We start from the raw sequence: 20448 nt of genomic DNA, 5'->3' as shown, positions 1-20448 counted from the left end.
ACAAAAAAACATACAAATTTCATTGCGTGGAATTTTGTTTTCCTTTTGGTATTACCAAACCTAATGTTAAGTCTCTCCCAGATATACTGCACTGCTTTTTTGTACTTCTATTATTTTTACTGCATTGATTTGTTTGATTTACTTCAATAACTTTTATTTTTTTACTCCCCAGTGGCATCTCCAGGTAGGATTGGGCAAAGATGCCTGGCTGAGACCCTGGAGAGCATCTGCTAGTCAGTGTAGGCAATTCTGAGCTGGGTTGACCAATGGTGTAAGGCAGCTTCCAATGCCTTCTAGAGCAAACATGTTTTTAGGAAGCAAATTGCATTAATGTAGTCTTAGTTCAGAAGGAAGGTTGGTTCCACAGAAAGGACACTACAGTACTTCAGAAAAGGTCCTTCTTCTGCTTGCTGATTAGCAACATGGCTTGGAGGCAGTCTTAATGACTGGTGAGGTTGATATAGGGGGAAAGCAGCCCTTCGGGTAGGTTGGCAGCCAGCTCAGTTCTTTTTAAAAGTGGTGTCACCCTGTAGGGTTGCCATATTTCAAAAAGCAAAAATCCGGACACAAAACCTGAGCATGGTAGGATGCCCCACTCAGCATCTTAACCGCTGGGTTTTTCAGTTCCCAAGCCAGCCGTACACAGAGGACACTGAAATTGTTCAGCCTTAAGCTTATCAATGAATGAGTCGGACTATTGAGGCTATCCCAGGAATGGTCATCACTAGTGTACCATCTGAAGCTGGCAAAAGTTATTCCTGACCACTACAGCCACCAGGTCCTCCAGTAACAGAAGCTAGGGATGTCAATTTGGCTCATTCATGTTGGAAAAAAATAGCAAATTGCAATTGTAATTTGCTTCCCAAGGTATTTACAAAGCAAATTTTGCAGTGCCCAAACATCCGTGATTTTTTGGGTGAGATCGTTCCACCAGCTGTGAAGGTGGAACAAAGAAACGGGCATAAGAATCATTGTTTACATTGTGCTCCAGCTAATGAATGCCTGTGGGCAAACCCACAAGCAGGACTCCAGCGCAATAGCACTCTCCCATCCTGCAGTTCCCAGCAACTGGTTTTCAGAGGTTTATCTGTGGTGCATGATCTGCAATGGCCTATGGGTAGAAGTCATCACCAGGTTTGTTTATTTATTTTAATAACTTATATCCCACTTTTACTTACCAAATGAACCCAAAACGCCTTACACTTTACAACAGGCACCCCCAAACTCGGCCCTCCAGATGTTTTTGGGACTACAACTCCCATCATCCCTAGCTAACAGGACCAGTGGTCAGGGATGATGGGAATTGTAGTCCCAAAACATCTGGAGGGCCAAGTTTGGGATTGCCTGCTTTACAATCATGCAGGTTTCAGCCAGCCCTCAAGTGCATGCTATTTTTACATGCACTGGTATTTAGTGCAGGGAAGGAGGAGAGACTGGAGCTCAGTGGTGATAGTGCAGGTGATAATAGTGCAGGTAATAATGCAGAAGAATGTGGGTTTAATCCCCATCGACTCAGGTGAAAAGGATAGTGGGGAAGACCTTGGAGAACTGCTGCCAGTCCGAGTAGGTATTACAGAGCTGGTTAGGCAAAGTGCCTGACCTGGTATAAGGTACAGCCAGCCCTACCATGAGGCAGCTGCTTCAGGTGGCAGGTGGCAGGGGCGGAAGCAGCAGCTGCCTACCCACCCTGTCCCTCCTGTCTTAGACCCTGGAGAGCTTCTGCCAGTCAGAGCTGACAATGCAGCACTGGAGCAACAAAATAGTCCAACTTGGTATGGGACCATTTCCTATGTTCCATGGAAAAAAATTAAAGCTCAGCTGGTAGGTACGAGCACCTGCCTTTCATACAGAAAGTCCCAGAATTTACTGTTATTTTGTTTAACCAGATTTATATACCGTTCGATTGTAAGAAAACCACTAATAAAGCATTAATATTCTCAGTTTAAAAATAGTTAAACACGAGTATATTAAAATACTCAAACGGCAATTGAAATCAACAGCAGCAGCTAAAAATGAATAAAACAAGTTGCTAATATTTCATGTCTTTAACAAAATTTAGTTAGAACGATCGCGCAGTAGGGAGGTGATGGAAAAACATTTCTGTGTCCAAGATCCCGCGAAGCCACTGCTAGTCAGAGCAGGAGTTTTGGGCAAGAGGGACTAAAGGCCCAGCCTTTAAAATCAGTTTCCTGATCATGGTTCCTCTGCCCCTGCATGGAGTTCCCCTCAGTTGTGTGTGTAATACAGGCTGCAGCTGGGCCATTTGGCTTAGTTCCAAGATTATGGGTGGGGGACACCCATTTCAAAAAAGCAGCTTGATGGCTGATGCTCTTCCTTCCTTCATGCCTCCATGGAACTCTGGTTTTAAAGATTCCTCTCCTTTCTTTTACTCTGATCTTAAATTATTTCTTCACACATCGAGCCTTCTCAGCCACCTCACAGACTTCAAGGGGCTGTGCCGGTGATGCTTGCTAATTAAGCCTACCTGTGAGCCAGGTAATAATTAGAAGAACAAGTTCCACTTTCTGGCGCCTCTCTTCTGGGATCCTGAAGTGTTTTGCAAACAGTAATTAATTGTTCTTCACAGTCACGTGCTGGCAGGACTATTTGCAAGGAAGCCTGGGCAAAGAGGCATTTATCTTATTGATTGCGTTTTTATCTGGTCCTTTTTCTCCAAGGAGCTCATTGTGGGACATACATGGTTCTCCCCCCTCTTAATCTAACCCTCACAACAACTCTGTGAAGTAGTTTAGGCTGGGAGGCAGCAGCTGGCTTCTATGGTCACCTAGTGAGCTTCACGATGGCCGCATGGGGATTTGAACCCTGGTCTCTCCCAGGTCCTAGTAGTCTGACACTCTAACCCAGGCTTCCTCAACCTCGGCCCTCCAGATGTTTTTGGCCTACAACTCCCATGATCCCTAGCTAGCAGGACCAGTGGTCAGGGATGATGGGAATTGTAGTCTCAAAACTTCTGGAGGGCCGAGGTGGAGGAAGCCTGCTCTAACCACTGTACCATACTGGTAAAACCAGAGGGGCATGTGGGGTCAGGGGAGCTGGCTGCTTGCATCCCCATGACGTTGAAAAAAAGGAGTGGAGCTGTAGAGAGCAAAACCCACCCCCCAAATTGGGAACGTTGGTTACACTGCAACTCCTCTGCAGCTGCAAGATTCGATAGAAGGGGGAAAGCAAGGGCCATCATTTGTTCTGAATTATCATCAGCTCCATAGTATAGTTGTGGCACTTGCTGGGGGGATCATAGCCAGGAGGGCTGCTGCTTCCACTCCCAACTCTCGTGGCTTGTGGGTCCATCAATCCTGAGGATGGATGCTGTTTCCACCAGTACAAGGGTGCCAACTTGAATAAAATACTGTGGGGCGAGGCGGGGGAGGGGAGCAGGTAAGCCCTGCCCTGCATAATCAATCACAAAACATGGTGCCCATACACCATTTGAATGGCAATGCCCATAAACTTTGGGCAGGCCATTCCCCTCAAATATTTTATGTTGGCTGCAATGCATCCGTAGCTAACCAGATGTTTCTAGGAAGCTCACAAACGAGGCACAAAGGCCCTGGCACTCCTTCGATATTTGTCCCTCCAGCATCTCCTATTCAGAGGTAAATATACTCCCTTTGCACATACGGCTGTCCAATCCTAGTAAATATTTCTAAATTTGCATATATTAGCACATGTAGACATTACGCATGTCTGGATTATTTTTTGACTTTGTGTATGTGTGTGATGTATATCTCACCTGTTGCTGAGGTACGCAAGGCCACACCCTACACAGAAGCTGCTTTTAGCTATCGTGGTGACTAATAGGCCTCTCCCCTCCTCCACAAATTTGTCTGAGGCCCCACCCGCAGTATACATATCACAATTCTCAGCACCTTTAACAATCTACAGTTCCTAGCAGTCTCAGGGGTAAGCCACGGTTGTTTAAAGCGTACGATGCTGTGTTAAATGCATAGTGAAGATAGCGTCCAGTTCTTTTTTAGTTGGAGGCCATAAGCAGCACATCTTGTGGCAGGGAGTTCCACAAGTTAATTAAACACTTGGGGCGGTCCTTTCGGCCTCCAGCTACCTCCACTGCTTCTTGCAAATCAGTTTCTCCGAATTCTCAGCGCTGCATGTGGCTTCAGTTTGCCTCTTTGTAACTTAGGAGAAGGAATCCCTTCCGCAAACATAATGATTAACATTATCTCCTCGACAGCTATTTTCTTCCTCCTCAGGCCATAGTCTGCTTGCCTTAGCTATGTGTGAGGTGATGTCTGCCCAGCATTCCCACTCAGCATAAGCCTGGACTTTAATCCGCCTTTCTGTTATGACTACAAAGCAAGTTCCCGGCTGTAATTAGAGACTCTGTCAGTGATGCTTCCCAGGCAGCTTGGGAAGAGAAAAGTGATTACTGGGTGCATGGAGGGCAAGAGACAGAGAGATGTTTCTTCTCCTCCCATAATTCTAGGACCTCCCCCCCCCCATTGATAAAATATGTCAGGTGGGCAGCACACCGGTGGGGGGCAGGGTTGGAGACAGCTGTGGATGAGAGCCAAGCCAGAAGTAGATGGGGCTAGAGTAAGGTTAGCAGATTTCTTTCAATGAATCCAGGGACACTTTTCAACTTCAATGGATTTTGTCAGGGGACTGATTTTAAATCCGGGGACTGTCCCCAGGAAACAGGGACGTTTGGTAACCTTAGGCTAGAGGCAACAGTTTTCTCTTTCCCTCTCCCCCCACACACTCCTTTTTCCTCTTCCTCTCTCTATCTCTGCCACCCCTTCTCTCTCTTGTCTATTCCCGCTACCCCCTTTTCTCTCTCTCTCTCTGCTACCTCTTCCTTCCCTCTCTTCAAACAGCTCAGTTGGTTAGAGCACAGTGCTGATAAAAACAAAGTCGCAGGTTTGATCCCCATAAGCTGCATATTCCTGCATTACAAGGGGGTCGGACTAGATGATCCGCAGGGTCCTTTCCAACTCTGATCTATACGGTACTTCTATTATTCTCTCTCCCCATTTTCCCCAGGCTACCCAAATGAAATTAGGCTGAGGGCAGCAGCTTGCCCACCCTGTCCTAGGGGTATAAGTGTCTGTGTTGTCCAGTAAAGTCTTTTGTTGGAAGCACTGGTCAAAATATGTTTTAACTTGCTGTGCAAAATAAACTTGTGGGACTCATTGCCACAAGGTGCGATCATGTGAGGGGTTTTTAAAGTGCCGGACGGATTTGCAGATAGACTTTTCAATTAATCTCCATCAGTTATGAAAGTTGAACTGGGTGGAAGGTTACTGTGCATAAGAAGCAGCTCTTCTGAACAAGGGTGGGTGGATGATGTGCCCCTGATTGACAGCTGTGAGGAGTCCAGTGTTCAATTGGAGAGGTTTTCATGGTATCTATAACATATAAACAAGCTGCACTCTATATGGTGTATTTATAGCCTGTAAACAGAGCAGGTGTCGGGGGGAAGGAGGGCTTGTTGCTCTGGGCCACAGGAGGTGGTGAGTTTCCATCATACACGGGCAACCAACAGGAAGTTTGTGGCCCAGCCACCACCCCCATCTCCCTCAAGATCTACAATTCTGCCTATTTAGTTTTGTCCCTAATCTCCTCTCTACAGCCTTCTCTCATCCAGTTGAGTAGTGGACCCTTTCCATAGGAGTTGAGGCAGCTGTGGTGGGTCACTTCAACTCTTCAATAAGTTTCTTTTCATACTAACTTCCTGGCTTCATTCTGTCCCCTCTCCCCCAAAAAAATAATGTTTAAACTAGTAGTCATCACACATCTTCCGGCAGTGAGTTCCACCAGTTAATTTGGGCAATGTACAGTGGTACCTTGGGTTACAGATGCTTCAGGTTACAGATGCTTAGGGTTACAGACTCCGCTAACCCAGAAATAGTACCTCAGCTTAAGAACTTTGCTTCAGGATGAGAACAGAAATTGCACGGTGGCAGCGAGAGGCCCCATTAGCTAAAGTGGTACCTCAGGTTAAGAACAGTTTCAGGTTAAGAACAGACCTCCAGAATGAATTAAGTTCTTAACCCGAGGTACCACTGTATGAGGAATGTTTACAGCAGGGGTCAGCAAACTTTTTCAGCAGGGAGCCAGTCCACTGTCCCTCAGACCTTGTGGGGGGCTGGACTATATTTTGAAGGGGGGGAAATGAACGAATTCCTATGCCCCACAAATAACCCAGAGATGCATTTTAAAAGCACACATTCTACTCATGTAAAAACACGCTGATTCCCAGATCGTCTGCAGGCCAGATTTAGAAGGCAATTGGGCCAGATCTGGCCCCCGGGCCTTAGTTTGCCTACCCATGGTTTACAGCTTTTCAAGCGGGACAACTGCTCCAAAATGTTGAAGTGCTGAGTGCTCCTTTTTCCTGGTTCCAGCCAGCCAGCCAGTCAGTCAGTCAGTCAGTCAGTCAGTCAGGATGGCCCTTTCTTTCAGCACCCGCCATTCCATATCAAACACACACACAGACTGTCTTCTCATTGGGATGGTCTGGGGCATTTTTTAAAGGGTTGTTTTGTGTGTGTGTGTGTGTGTGTGTGTATGTGTGTTCCTGCAAATGTTGTGGTTTATTAGTCAGCCCCATTTTGACCTTCTTTCCACTGTTGTTTAATATGTTTCAGTCTGTCTGAATGTCTCGTTTGTATTTTACCTAGGTATTTGCCTAAATCGGAAATATAAAATGTTGTTATAGTAGTTTTGCTTGCTTGCCTAATGGTAGAATTCCAAAGTTGTTGCTTATTGGACCTGTGAGCTTCCAGTTATACTTGCTTGCCACAATGGCTATGCTCTTTGCATACCAGATGCTGGGAAACATCGCAGGTAGGGAGAGTGCTGTTGCTTGTGCTCTCCTCCCAAGAAGCATCTGGTTAGTCATTTAGGAGCAGGGGGCTCCCAGACTGTGGTCCCTGGACCACCAGCGGTCTGTGAGCTTAATTCAGGTGGTCTGCGGCATGTATGCAGATTTGTGGTTGAAGATGGGAGTTGGCACATCCTTCGCATGAAATATACCCGTAATGATTTTCAATCACTTCTCTCTTACTTACTACAGTGGTACCTCGGGTTACATGCGCTTCAGGTTACATACGCTTCAGGTTACAGACTCCACTAACCCAGAAATAGTGCTTCAGGTTAAGAACTTTGCTTCATGATAAGAACAGAAATCGTGCTCTGTCAGCGCAGCGGCAGCAGGAGGCCCCATTAGCTAAAGTGGTGCTTCAGGTTAAGAACAGTTTCAGGTTAAGAACGGACCTCCGGAATGAATTAAGTACTTAACCCGAGGTACCACTGTACATTTTATTTTATTGCCTTACCATTTGAATTCCTTGGTATAAAATATATAAGAAATAGAAGAAGAGGCAAAAACACACAGCATCTAGCACAGCACATTGTAGTTGCTACAAAAGGCAGACCAAATAATCAAGTGGAATGGATTGGGTCCAAGTTATCTGAAAGACCGTATTCCCTGGTACAAACATGCCCTGGTTTTGAGATCTTGGGGTGGGGGCCCCCCTGCTCTTGGTCTCGCCACCCTTACAGACAAACTTGGTAGGGCTGTGTGTGGGAAGGGCCTTCTCGGGGGCTGCTCCCAGACTTCCTTAGAGAAGTTGAACTGGCTCCCTGCTTGTTGTCCTTCTACTGGCAGGTCAAAACTTTCTGGTTCCAACAGGCTTTTCGGAACTGACTACTTTCAGTGAAAGGGCTGGTGCTCTGCTGTTTTTATTGTAATTATCTTTGTGTTTTTAATTGAACGATAGATATAGTTTTAACTCTATCAATGTTTAATTTTTTATGATTTCACCCCTCTTTTAAGCTGTTATTATTTTTATCTGTAAGCTGCATTGAGTCACTGTCAGGGGAAAAGGCAGTGTGTTAATTAATAATAAGCACCCACAGTAATATTCAAGAGGTCTTTGGAGGGGTGTCTCGGCATTGCTGTCCTAGGGAACAGGATGCTGGACTAGATGGGTCTTTGGCCTTATCTAGCAGGCTCTTGTGTTCTTATGGGGTGCTGAGGGTTTGCAATGGGCCCTCCTGCTGGGTTTGGGGCTTGGAGCGCAAAGCTGCTCACCTTGTCTGGTGCCAGCCTGGTCTGGAATGTTCCTAAACCTACTGCTGTTGTAGTGCTAAGCTAGATGTCTCCAGCAAAGCTTGCACCCCTTTACTTATATTCCCACTGAGACTACTCCCACATCTGCTGCTGAGGGATCCTAGGATTTGCACCCCATCCCAGTGTGAAAAACATTGCTGTATGACCCCATTCTTTTGAAAGGCTCATCTGGATGGAGGAAAAGGTGGGGAGCTGGCTCCTTACAGTATTTTATATATCACTTATTATATTATATTATATTATATTATATTATATTATATTATAGGGACGCAGGTAGCGCTGTGGTCTAAACCACTGAGCCTAGGGCTTGCCAATTGGAAGGTCGGCAGTTCGCATCCCCACAACAGGGTACGCTCCCGTTGCTCGGTCCCAGCTCCTGCCAACCTAGCAGTTCGAAAGCACCCCAAAAAGTGCAAGTAGATAAATAGGTACCGCTCTGGCGGGAAGGTAAACAGTGTTTCCATGCGCTGCTCTGGTTTTGCCAGAAGCGGCTTAGTCATGCTGGCCACATGACCTGGAAAAACTGTCTGTGGACAAATATCGACTCTCTCGGCCAGTAAAGCGAGATGAGCACCGCAACCCCAGAGTCATTCACAACTGGACTTAACAGTCAGGGGTCCTTTACCTTTACCTATATATTATAATAATAAATATTATTATTATTATTTTACACACACACACATACACACACACACATATATAACACTTTACAGAATTTAGGAAGAGGCAACCTGAATATGGCAAGGTGGTCAGAGACAAATTTATGGAATAGGTGGAGGAGAAGAGCCACCAACGCTGGCTGCTAGTTGTCATATAGCTAAATGGAGCTTCCAGATTCAGAAGCAGTCTACCTTTGAACACCAGTTGCTGAGGGACATGAAGGGGGGATCTACTGCTTTGGGAGGTATCTGACTAACCTCCCTGGGAGGATATGGGATGCTGGCCTATGTGCCTTTTTGTCCTCCTGATCCAGTAGGGCTCCCTTTTACAGAGGGGTTGGGGGTTGTTGCCTTTGCCGCTCCCTTCATCCCTGACCGTTTGGCATGCTGGTTGCTGGAAGTCCATCAAGACCTGGAGGCTGCCCCCACAGGTTGCCCCCGCCTTCCATCCTGGCACTGTCCTTTTGGAGAAGAATTGGATATTGCATCGTTGCAAAAGGTTGAGGAAAAGGGCAACCAAAATTATCTAGGGGTGGAGTGCTCCCCCATGAAGAAAGGTTGCAGCGTTGGGGACTTTTTAGTAAAGAGGCGACGTGATAGCAGTTTTCAAAATCTTGCATGGCAGGGAGAAAGCGGATAGAGGGAAAAAATTCTTCCTCTCTCTAACACCAAAATTTGTGGATATCCCATGAAAGCTGAATGCTTGAAGAATCAGGACGGAGGGGGCAAGGGAAGTAATTCATGCAGCACATAGTTAAACTATGGAACTCACTGCCACAGGAGGGCCATCAACTTGGATTGCTTTAAAAGAAGACTGGACAAATTCACGGAGGAGAGGGCTATCAATGGCTGCTAGCTGGGAACAACTGGGGCTCTTGCGCTCGGATCCTGCTTGGTTTCTCCCAGGCAGATCTGGTTGGCCACTGTGAGAACAGGATGCTGGACTAGGTGGGCCACTGGTCTGATCCAGCAGGCTCCTCTTCTGAGAGTGAGCGGGGTGGGGGGGCAGAGCTTGCTCCGCTGCCTCTCTCTCTCTCTCTCTCTCCTCTGAGCCTGGCTTGGTCCCTCCCTCCCCAGCTCCGGGAAGGGGAGCGAGCGAGCGGAGAGAGAGAGTCACACCCATCCCGGGCTGAGAGTTACAAGAGCCCAGCCCTAGACTGGGTGCTGCCCACTCGGTGCGCTCCTGCGGCAGGGATACCACGCGAGAGAGCCTGCTCGCCGGGGCTCAGCTACCGCCTCCAGGAATCCAGGACAGGATCGGGGTCTGGGCAGAAGCAGCCACCGGGACAAAGCCGGGCATGGCCGTGCCGGGCAGCTGAAGGCCACGGACCCGCAGGTACCACCCGGGCGGGCGGGCAGGCAGTGGGGGGTGGTGGTCAGCTTGGGCCGGGAAAGGGGGGGTCTGGTAGTCCCATCGCACGGCCACAGCCTCACCAGGGCTGACGGGACTCTATTTAATTTCGCCCCCCCCCCCCACAATCCTCCTGCATACTTGAAAATAAACTTGGGCACATTTTTGCAGAGCACAAGTTAGTCTCCCTCAAGCGCCCCCTCCTCCTCAAAAAGTTTGTATGTTTTAAAAGCTGTGCCTTGTCGAAAAGGGTTCCCCTCTCTGTTTGCTTAGCCCCCCCCCCCGTCCAGCCTTGGCACCTCTGGGCAACGCCCTTGGCACACGAGGCGGGAGGGTGGCGGAGCTTCCGCAGCCCTTTTTTTGCAGAGAAGTTGATGGAAAAGTTGTTTGAAAGTTTTGATGCGCGTGGAAACCGGATCGGTTTCGGCTGCGGAGAGGTGACAAAGCGAGGGGGAGATTCCGGGATCTGTGCCGATTCGTATTTATTGGAAACCGAAGTTATGGAAATGACTCTGGAGAAGAGCCACCCACTCACTCCCTCTCACTTCGAGAAAGTCCAGGGCTTTCCGCTGGGTGTGACCCCGCCCTATCGTACTTTGAGGGGAGGGGTGCCCATTGAGAAGTGGGGGTAGCAAGACCTGGTGTAGGAGCGGGGCTAGATCCACAAGTGGGAGGCTGGATCCACAAGTGTGTGTGTGTGTGTGTGTGAAAACCATCGGCTTGTTTACACAACGTTAGTTGGGCTAGTTGGCTGGGGGGGGGGCTTGAGGGGCGATGCGAGTGGGTGGTGCTTTTGGAAGTAGGGTTTTGTCCGGAGGTGAGTCTGATGGAGGGGAGCTCGGATGTCCCCCCCTGGGTTGCTGCACGAGACGCTGGTGCGCATGCCCGTCAAGGCGTTGGCTTACTCCGGAGTGACTTCTTTTTGTGGCATCCAGTTTGCAGATCGGAAGGCGTGCAACCCTCAGGAGATTGGGCGGCTGCAATCAACGGGTGGGTGTGTGTTAGAGATCCCCTCCCAACCTCTTCGGACTTTTTGAATTTTGAGGGAATGACGCCTTTTTTGCGTTCTTTCGGATTACGGGGGAGTAAGGTCTGCACAGTCTTTTGCAAAGCTCATCTCTGCCCCCCCGTCCCAAGGGTGTGTTTGTTTCTAGGGGCTGGATGGGCTTCGAAATTCCACTTCCCTCCCGAGAGTATTTTTTCTCTTGGCTTAATTCGGAGTGGCTCCCTTTCGCATTGCTTGTCGAGAAAAGTCTGGCGATCTGTAGAATGGGGAATGTGCTGCACGTACGAATCCGCGTGCAAAAAAGGAGGGGGGAACGCTTTGCGTCTTGCGCTGGATGTCACTTCGGATCCAGCCTGCAACAGGCGCGGCGACTCCTCCTGGGCTCAAACTTTTGCGCGTCGTTTCGCCGGAGAGGGAGCGGCCGTCCGTCCCCGCGGCCGCCTCGCCTGGCTCAGTCCGGGGCTGGCCCTCTAGTAGGTGGGGAAGCTCCTCCCTGCCGCTCCCCCCCCCACTTGGCCCCCCTCCAGCTGCCTCTGGAATGCGGTGGTTGGAAAGACTGACTAATGCGAAGCAGGCTTTTTAGCTGGCAGAGGGAGGGAGGGGCTGAGCCCCGCTCCAAAATTTGGGATTGAGGGGGGGCGGGTGAGTCCAGGAAGGGATCTCTCTCAAGCAGGAGAGAGGGGCAAAAGAGCCAATACGTTGCATGCAAAGTAGGGGGGGGTCTCGTCTGTGGAGGCGCCTTGAAGGAGGGGTAGTGAAGTTCCACAGAAACTGGCTGTGTGCATGCTTTTCTGTGGGGTGAGGCTGGGGGAATCTGGGAGCTCTATGATTCTGAGGGAAAGCACTTTGCACGTGGCTTGACAGCAGGAGCTGTGGAGTTGTGGAGCAGGGCGAGATTTGGGGAGGTTTTCAATAAAGAAGACTATTTTCTGTCAGTGTATGGGGCATTCTAGGTGAGCCAGGGGCCTTTGCACAGCTATTGGTAAGCTATTCTATGATGCTTTGAAGAAGTGTCTACAAATCCATGGGACAGACTTGAAGACATGTGTTTCTTCTGGGGGGTAGAGTTACGAAAGTTTCTCTTCCCTCTGCAGCCAACTCTCCTCTTTAGGAACACAGATATTTTAATGGGACCATGTGGGGTGTCTGATCTAGGGGGCTGCAAATAATTCTGTGGGAGTTTATATAGCTGAGGGGAGTGCTTGTTTCATAAAACTGGTGAGTTTAATTTTTAGGGGCCCATTGGGGAGATTTATAGAAATGTGCATTTCTGAGGCTGTGCCCCCTGGGCTATGCGGTTGAGCAGCTCTGTGCCCCACCCTATAGGAATCCACAGTGGCAATAAGTTCCTCCACCTTTGTTCTGTGCACCCCACATCCTTGTCCTGTAGCAGACATGGTTCCCCTAGCAGATTGTAGGGGCCACTACAGATCTCCATCTTGTTATAGAGTCCACTCTTGTTGGGGAGTTCCTCCACCTCTTCTCATCCAGGATTGTTGTTTTCCTCCTGGCTGGCTCTCCAGAGCCACAGATGGGTCCACAATGACACCCAGCTTTGCTCTCAGTTCTGCTCTGTATCTCTGGGCAAGGCCAAGATTTGGTTAGGTGAAAAGGGTGTTGGCCTCTGCCCTGGCAGGTAGGGCAGGCCGGAGCATACTGGTTCTGTCGCTTCTTCCTCCTCCACCACCGTGGTTGCTGGATCATGGGTTTCCTTTGGGCGTGGCACATCTGCAGCAAGCAAACTCTGGCCTGGTGCAGCACTAACCCCCCAGACACTTTCTGGAGCAGTTCCTGGCCCCATGGCAGCTCGCTTGGAGCTCCCACGACAACCACAAAAGTTTATTTGAATTTAGTTGACACTGAACATTAACTCTCACCCCCTTTTTTTGTCCTGCGTGGCAGGCGTCCCAAAAGCTTTCCTAGCACAAAAGTTGCTGGGTTTCCCTTATAAGTCTCCACTGGAATGGACAGCTCTGAAAAGGGGCTTTGATGGGTCGGGAGTGGAGACACTTTCTCCACCCACCCCACTTTTCAAAGTGTCTTTGAGGAGAGGCCAAATGTCCCAAGTGAACCAAGTTTGGGGGGGGGGGAGGAAAAGTGACCCATACACAAAGCAAGGCCAAGGGGTGTCTTGGCCAGGCTAGCAGGCCGAACAAATTCTCTTTTTAAATGGCAAGATTCATGGTTGGCGCCAGAGGCACAGTCGGTCAGCTAGGGCTTTGGCCTGAGGACTTTGGGGGCTGTGGAGGGGCGGCTCGCTTGGTTGGTAAGGGAGGGAGGGAGAGAACTTCAAGTTCAAAAACTCCCAACTCCTGACATGACGCTTTGTTGGGGTGGGCAGCCAGTGGGAGCCCTCCAGATATTGCTGGCATCTAATTCCCATCTGAACATTGGTCATCCTCGTTGGGAGTCCAGCTGCATCAGGAGTGCCCCATGTTCCCCACTCTTGCCCTATTCTGAGGCCTAGTAGTCCTCAAGTAGCCAACCCTGTGCCTTTATTACTAGACTGCAGGTGAGGGCTCAGCTGACTGGATGCTCCCTGATTACTGGGCTTTATTTGTTGGCATGGGCACATATTCAGTCACATAAATCGCAGCCTATAGCTGTATAGCCCTGACAGAAGTTTACCACCTCAGTGAGAAGCGGGACCTTGAAGCGCCCATTGAAAGACAGCAGATTTAAGAGATGGCTAGGACAGGACAAGAAGGCTTAAAAATCAACCTGAAGACAGCCCTGGCTGAGTCCCCCGCAAACGTTTCCTTTCCCCCTCACTGGCATTTTCTTCCCCTCAGCTCTTGAAAGGGACTCTGTGTTTTCCAGCTTCCCTGCCTTGTCCACCTTGCACCTTCCTGGCTGGTAAGGCCTGTGTTGCATTCCTTCTTCCAGTTTGTTCATGAGGTGGTTCCTGGCCTGGTCTTCAAGGCACAGTGTGTTAATTTGCCTTTCACCATGTGTCCCTTTGCTGCAAGGGTTTGTTGAGGGCACAATTAAGCAATGGGAGAAGAGAGAGAGAGAGAGAAACCACTTTGAAGGTTAACATTACTTTAGGGTCCGAAAGAAGGTCTTTTCCACTGGAGTCTTTCTAAAAAAAAGGGGGGGTGATTGCAATTATTTCAGGTTGCTAGTGTACGTTTTGGGACGTGGTCTTCCCAATACCAAATTTCGCTGTTCAGGGACAAATCGACAACCAGAGGGAGGATGGTTTTCGACCACCTGAAGAGAAGCTTTGCATTTTGAGGATTGCATGCCTGCCAGCTGCTAGGTAATACAGTGATACCTCGGGTTACAAACACTTTGGGTTACAGACTCCGCTAACGCGGAAGTAGTACCTCGTGTTAAGAACTTTACCTCAGGATGAGAACAGAAATCGCGCAGCGGCATCAGCGGGAGGCCCCATTAGCTGAAGTGGTACCTCAGGTTAAGAATGGTTTCAGGTTAAGAAAGGACCTCCAGAAAGAATTAAGTTTGTAACCAGTGGTACCATTGTACTACATAACTTGGCTTTGGTCGACTCTTTTAGCTAGTGCACCACCCAAAATTAATCTCTGGCTTTCCTAATGTAAAGGCTATTATGTTGCTCTCTTTTTCTACTTCTGCCTAACCAGGAACTTGTGCATTTCCTATACGGTGTGAGGCAGATCTGGGTAATAGCCTGGCTTTGCGTTTTTTGAAACAAAGAGAATCCTAGGTGTGTAACCTGATCCCTGCAAGCACCTAGCAGAAGGCTAAATCAGTCTGCAATCTCCATCTTCAGACTGAGTTCAAATGCAGATCTCAAAGTTTAAACCTCATCTGGACAACTCAAAAGTTTGCACACTGTTTTGTAACTGTTTGGCTGATTTAAATAGAGATGTGTTGCCCAGCTGTGGATTTTGGAGTGGGGTGCCTTCTCAGTTCTGGGAGAGAGTTGTAGGTGACTTTAGAAAGCAAAGAAACCCAACCAAAAACCTCTTTTTTTGGGGGGGGGGAGAGAATTGAGTTCCTTTGGACATCCCTGCTCTGCAAGGGCGGCGGCAGCGTTTCTGCTCACGAGGTTGGCGCACGTGAGACGTGGAGTTAATTCATATGTTCCTAAAGGAAACGTAGCTCAGAATGTGCTGCAAAGGCCTGGTCCTTCCAGGATTCCTGTCCAAGATTTTTTGCGGATGCTGCTTTGGAGAAAATCTGTTTCCTTGCCAGTTTGGTATTGTCTTTGAAAAGGGTGGAATAATCCTGAACGAGAAGGACAAATGGAAAGCAAAAGGCGCCTGGGATTTCAGCTTCAGAAATGGAGGAGAACATTGCCTTGGTGGGGCTAAGATATGGGGTGTGGAAGAGAGAAAGAGAGAGAGGAAAAGTGGGAGGTTGTACGTCGCTCTTGGGAAATCCAGAAAGCACAGGCTGGTCCCTGTTAGTAATTTCAGAAGCATGGTGGAGCCTTCAGCCGAGGCGGTGAGTAACCCATTAAAAATCATCTGAATTCAATCCATTTTCATAATTGCTTTGCATAACTTCGACTCTTGCATCATTCTGGTTTTGCTGGTACTAGGTGAGCGGGCAAGGGCACTGGCGTTTCAGAAAAAGTTTCAGTTAGCAGCCCCTCCGGCTTCTTGAGATTTCATCAGCTCACACGCTTTCAAGCATACATTTCACAACTATAAGGACTAGAAACTTGATTTTTTAAAAAAGAAAAAGCCAGGACTGTCAGGTAGTTGAATCCTGTTCTTAACTGTCCCCATTCTGTCCCCCATCCGTTGTGCCCCTGTCGTTCTCCAAAATCTCAGCATTCACACAAAGTCCTGCCTTTGAAAACAGCTCTGTACAATTTAGCCTCCCATACACCCATCCCTTCGTCCTCTTAATCAAAGGCAGTAACCTGTTTTTTGCAGTTCTGGGACACTTCACATGTTTGTTGAGGGTGTGTAAGAGACCTGTGACCCTCATGTCCTTGCTCCTCTTTTGCTACACGAGAACGAAGGTGAAAAGGGGAGGGGAGGAAGCTTCCCTTGCCTAGTTAGAAAACCAACAGCTGCAAGACCAATTTGGCTTTTTGTTGACAGTGTGATAATTGACAAAGGGACGGACAAACTTAAGCCTAGTTCTTACTGAGGCGGTCCGCTTGTGTCTGGAGTGGCTTCTTCCAATTGCAAGTTGCAGTTGTATGGGGACAGGGGTTGAGTGCTATGGTTCAAGGTGATCTCTCTCTCCCCCCACCCCAAGTCTGGAGAGATAGTGCCCAGACACATGTCATCCACCTTAATGGGAATTAAACTTAGAACTATCCATGAGGTCTGTTGTGGCTTTGCTCCACACTTTTGAGAGCAGCGAAATTAAGCCAGAGTGTGTTAGGCCAGAATTCCATGAAATATTAGAGGACGAAAACCCCAAAAGTATTGGGTGCCGAATTAAGTTCCTGAAGAATCTTAGCTTTCCTTTTAAAAAAAGAAAAGAAAAAGAAACTCACCAAATTCCTAGCTTAATGGTTGCGCGTATCTATTCTTGAAGATATCTGGGCTATGCCCACTGAAATATCAGAGGGGTTTTGGGGAAAAGATTTTGTGCGGTTAGGGCATCCACATTACATGCATCCATATATATTCATGGAAAAGGAAAGAGCATGCAAAATTATGCGTGTTGCAAAATCCTGCTTCTCTCAGTACAGAGTGCAGAGCGCAGACGGCCCTGGGCATAACTGGCTGGCAGAGCAAGAGCCTCCACCATGTTCTTTGAAGACTTGTGAGGTTCCAAGCTTCCTGACTGACAGCTGCCAACTCTCCTTTGTTCTAGCTCCAAGCGCGTCAGCTTCCCATAGAAAGATCTCGCCCCTGCCGCCCCTGGCTCTTGTGCTTTTCTATGCTATCAGTTAAAACTTCCCCTTTCCTGGTTATTGGTACCCATATCTTTTCTGCTACTGCTCTAATAGCTTGCGGGGCAGGGGGCAGAATGGAAATTTAGAACTGGGAACTGGTGCAGGTAAAGGAATAAAACCGCCTCTCCCCATTGCTGCTCTGCTCCAGTAACTTTTGGGTTACTATTAGGTAAATATGATACATGCACATGCTGGTCTTCCAAGCTTCATCCGTTTAGGCCTTGAGTAGGCTCTTTTAAAATGTGAACCTTGTGGACAAGTCTCTGGTGTGTTGTGTGTGAGCATCATATACAGAAGAAATTGACACACTGAACTCGCACATTCAGCATCCTTTGGTTTCATTTAACACTAGCAACCAAGCCCTTATGGTTACAAAGGGGAAAAGTGCAAGGAGAGTTTTCAGAGGGTCAAGTGCTGGACCCAATTCCATGGCTTTCTGTGAGAACACAAATAAATTCTGTCAAATATATGTGGTTTTAAATTCCAGCAGATCGTAATTTTGGATTTATTCAGTATGGCTCCTAAGCAGCCTCGTGTTCAGAAGGGGATCATGCTCTTTATGCATTCTGGATTGGACCAGGGTGCTATTGGGACAAAAAAAACAAGAGAAACCAAAAGTGTGCCGTTGTTTCCCACAGCTGTGAGTCATGCAGAGATGCAACGGGAAGCCTTGGCTGGGGTTGGGTAATTCTGCTAAATCTCTGGGTTGGAAGTGATTGTGTGAGATTTAATTATCTGGTTGACCTGATGTGGAAATGTGTCTGCCACTGGCAGAAGCTGATTGGATGGAGGCAGAAGCCCTGATCAGGCAGAGAAGCAGTGGGCAACCTCCTTTGTGGCTGGGTGGGTGTCATTATTTATGTGAGCATTCTCACAGCCCTCTCCTGGCATACGGTGTGGGGGTTACTGATTCTGTCAGGGCTTCTTTAGCCGTGATTCCTGCATTGCAGGGGGTTAGACAAGATGACCCCTGGGTGTCCCTTCCAACTCTACCATTCTGTGATTCTGCTGCTCTGTGCAACTTCACCCCTCCTGCCTTCTGGAGTGGGAGAATGTCTTCTCATCTGCCTGCGGATGGGCAGCCTTTGGGGCTGTTTCGCTGGCGTCTCTATCGTCATCCTGTTCTTCTTTCCCTCCTCTGCACCCCATTTCTCCTGGGCTCCTTTGGAAGGAAGGGCGAGGTTTAAATCTAACATAAATAAATAAAAATTCATGGGCAGGGGATATCGTTTAAACAGGAAGGCAGACAGTAAAGATCCTCTTCCGTGAACGTAGGTGATTGAGGGGCAGTTAGACTTTGGCAGGGGAAAGGCAAGCACCACCCTCCTCCTCCTCCTCCTCCTCCTCCTCTTGAGATAAAAGATCTGCGCGGCCCTAACCGGTGACTCTGGAATGAGAGGCAGGGACCAGCCCATGCACTGTGGGAGCTTTGTGGGTGTGTTGCTCAGTCCTCCAAAGGCATCTTTCTCTTTGACGTGTGGCAGGCTGGGTCGGTGGAACCTGCTGGAGTTTGACTGAACTTGGGAGGATAAAGGCAGCTAGCTGCTTGATTCCTGCTGCAAGTGCATATTGTTGAGAGCTGGACTGAAGACTCTGACTTCAGCAGAAGATAATGGCGTTGTTCTCAACCTCCATTGTCCTTAACAGAAGGATACTGGCAATCTGTAAGAAGAGCCTTGCTAAATGTGGCCAAAGGGCCATATATCCCAGCGATCTGTTTCAGGCAGTGGGAAGCTTTCAAAGGGGGGTGGGGTCCAGAGGCACCCACCCACCTACTCCGCTTTGAGCCATTGTTGACTCCCAGCAACTGGCATTCAGTAGCTTTGCTGGAGCTTACAATAAAATAATGCAAAGTCGAAACAACAAATTGTTTTTGAAAGCAAAATCACAATAAAACAAGGCACCGAAGTGATCTATAATAAGATAAATTGGAGGAACGAAAACGTTTTTGTGTGGACCTTTCGGGGAAGGGACTTCTCCCTCCAAGATGGAGTACCACAATCTAAAAGCCCCCATCTCTCTTTACCCATCTCTCCTGATCGTAGCAACTAGGTTGGTTTAGGCAGGAACAGTTAAGCACTGCAAAGTAGTGCTTCCTCTTATCTGTCCTGAATCTTAAGCCCGTCAGTTTTGTTGGATGACCTGAAGTTTAGTTTTGCATGTGGGAAACACCCCCCCCCCCACACACACATAATACTTTCTCTGCACTGTGCAAAAAGAAGAAAACTATGGAACTCGCTTCCACAGGAGGCAGTGATGACCACCGGTCTAGATGGCTTTAAAAGAGGATTAGACAAATTCACGGAGGAGGAAAGAGTTATTGATGGCTACTAGCCACGATGGCTATGCCATACAGCCAGAGGTGATAATGCAGGAGGGGAGAGGGCTCTTGTGCTTAGGTCCTGCTTGGGGTTTCCCCCCCCCCCAGGCATCTGGTTGGCCACTGTGAAAACCTGATGCTGGACTAGATGGGCCATGGGCCTGATCCTGCGGGGATCTTCTTAGGTTCATAAAGAGATCTCTCTGCCTTACAATTAAATTTCAACACAGGACACAGGAGTCATTTGCTGCTCTTTAGGAAGCTTCCTTAGCCCAAATGAGCTTAGAATCGGCTTAGGGAGGGTCTGGAATAGGACACAAGGAATCTGGAGGCCAGTCTGACCCAATTTCACAAAGACTGGAGCACACAGCACCATGTTTGCTTCATGTGAAGGTGATGCAAGGAGGAGACACAACCACAAGAATTTTAGGATTGGAGTGTCACAGGGTTGGGGCACAGGCAGAATGCCAGATCCCAGCCTGCTGCAGCCCCCGGGGGCAACAGGAGTGGCAAAAGCTGCTCACTTCTCTTGCTCTGGCCTCCCCCTTCTCTCATGTTTTTTAAATATCATTATCAGCCTGATCTCCCTTGCTTCTTTGGGGCTTGCCCAAACACAGTAGGTGTGAAGAGCTGGGTGGCGAGGAAGGTGCCAGTGGTTGGGCTTGTTCCCCCAGTACCTGAAAACAAGACAAAGGGGAACCAGCAAAAGGGCCTGTTCATGCCCTGGAGATCGCTCAGCAGCTTCAATAGGGGACAAGCCAGGGCAAGTCAGTGGAACCAAGGAGCCTGGGATGTGTCTGGCCAGGTTATTGTACAGTCAGCTATCGCAGAGGAGCATGTGCGCACGGAAGGGCTGGGTATGTGTTCTTGGTCTCCACGATACCAATGGGATGTATGGGTGTGTGAATTGATTGCGGGGCGTGTGTCTGTGTACTCTAGGCCTGCCAAGGTGGAACCCATGAGTGCAGCAGAGGATTCCAGGGGACACCTCTTTAAGGCGCACACTCAATCTCAATCAAGTTGTTGGCCAGGGTCTTCATACCTTGCTGTTCTTGCGTCCCCCCTCCCGGTCATCCCATTTCGCTGCTTCCCACATGTAGGCAGGGTTTTGTTTCTCATTTCTTAAAGCCTGGCTAAAAAGGTCTTGCAGG

At 48.6% G+C, this 20448-nt stretch overlaps 1 protein-coding gene across 3 annotated transcripts in view; it reads left to right on the top strand.

The window, feature by feature from the left end:
- Nucleotides 1-9853: 9853 nt before the first annotated feature.
- The window catches only part of AHNAK (AHNAK nucleoprotein), a 54028-nt gene continuing 43433 nt past the window's right edge, over nt 9854-20448 (top strand). For all 3 annotated transcript variants that reach the window (XM_083591966.1, XM_083591965.1, XM_083591964.1), the window contains exon 1: nt 9854-10108. The gene's annotated coding sequence lies outside the window, so the exon portion shown is untranslated. The remainder of the gene's footprint in view (nt 10109-20448) is intronic.

This window comes from Podarcis filfolensis (genome assembly GCF_964270895.1).
Source record: "Podarcis filfolensis genome assembly, chromosome: 16".
In the NCBI taxonomy this organism is placed as follows: domain Eukaryota; kingdom Metazoa; phylum Chordata; class Lepidosauria; order Squamata; family Lacertidae; genus Podarcis; species Podarcis filfolensis.
This window is presented reverse-complemented; position numbering and strand designations above follow the sequence as displayed.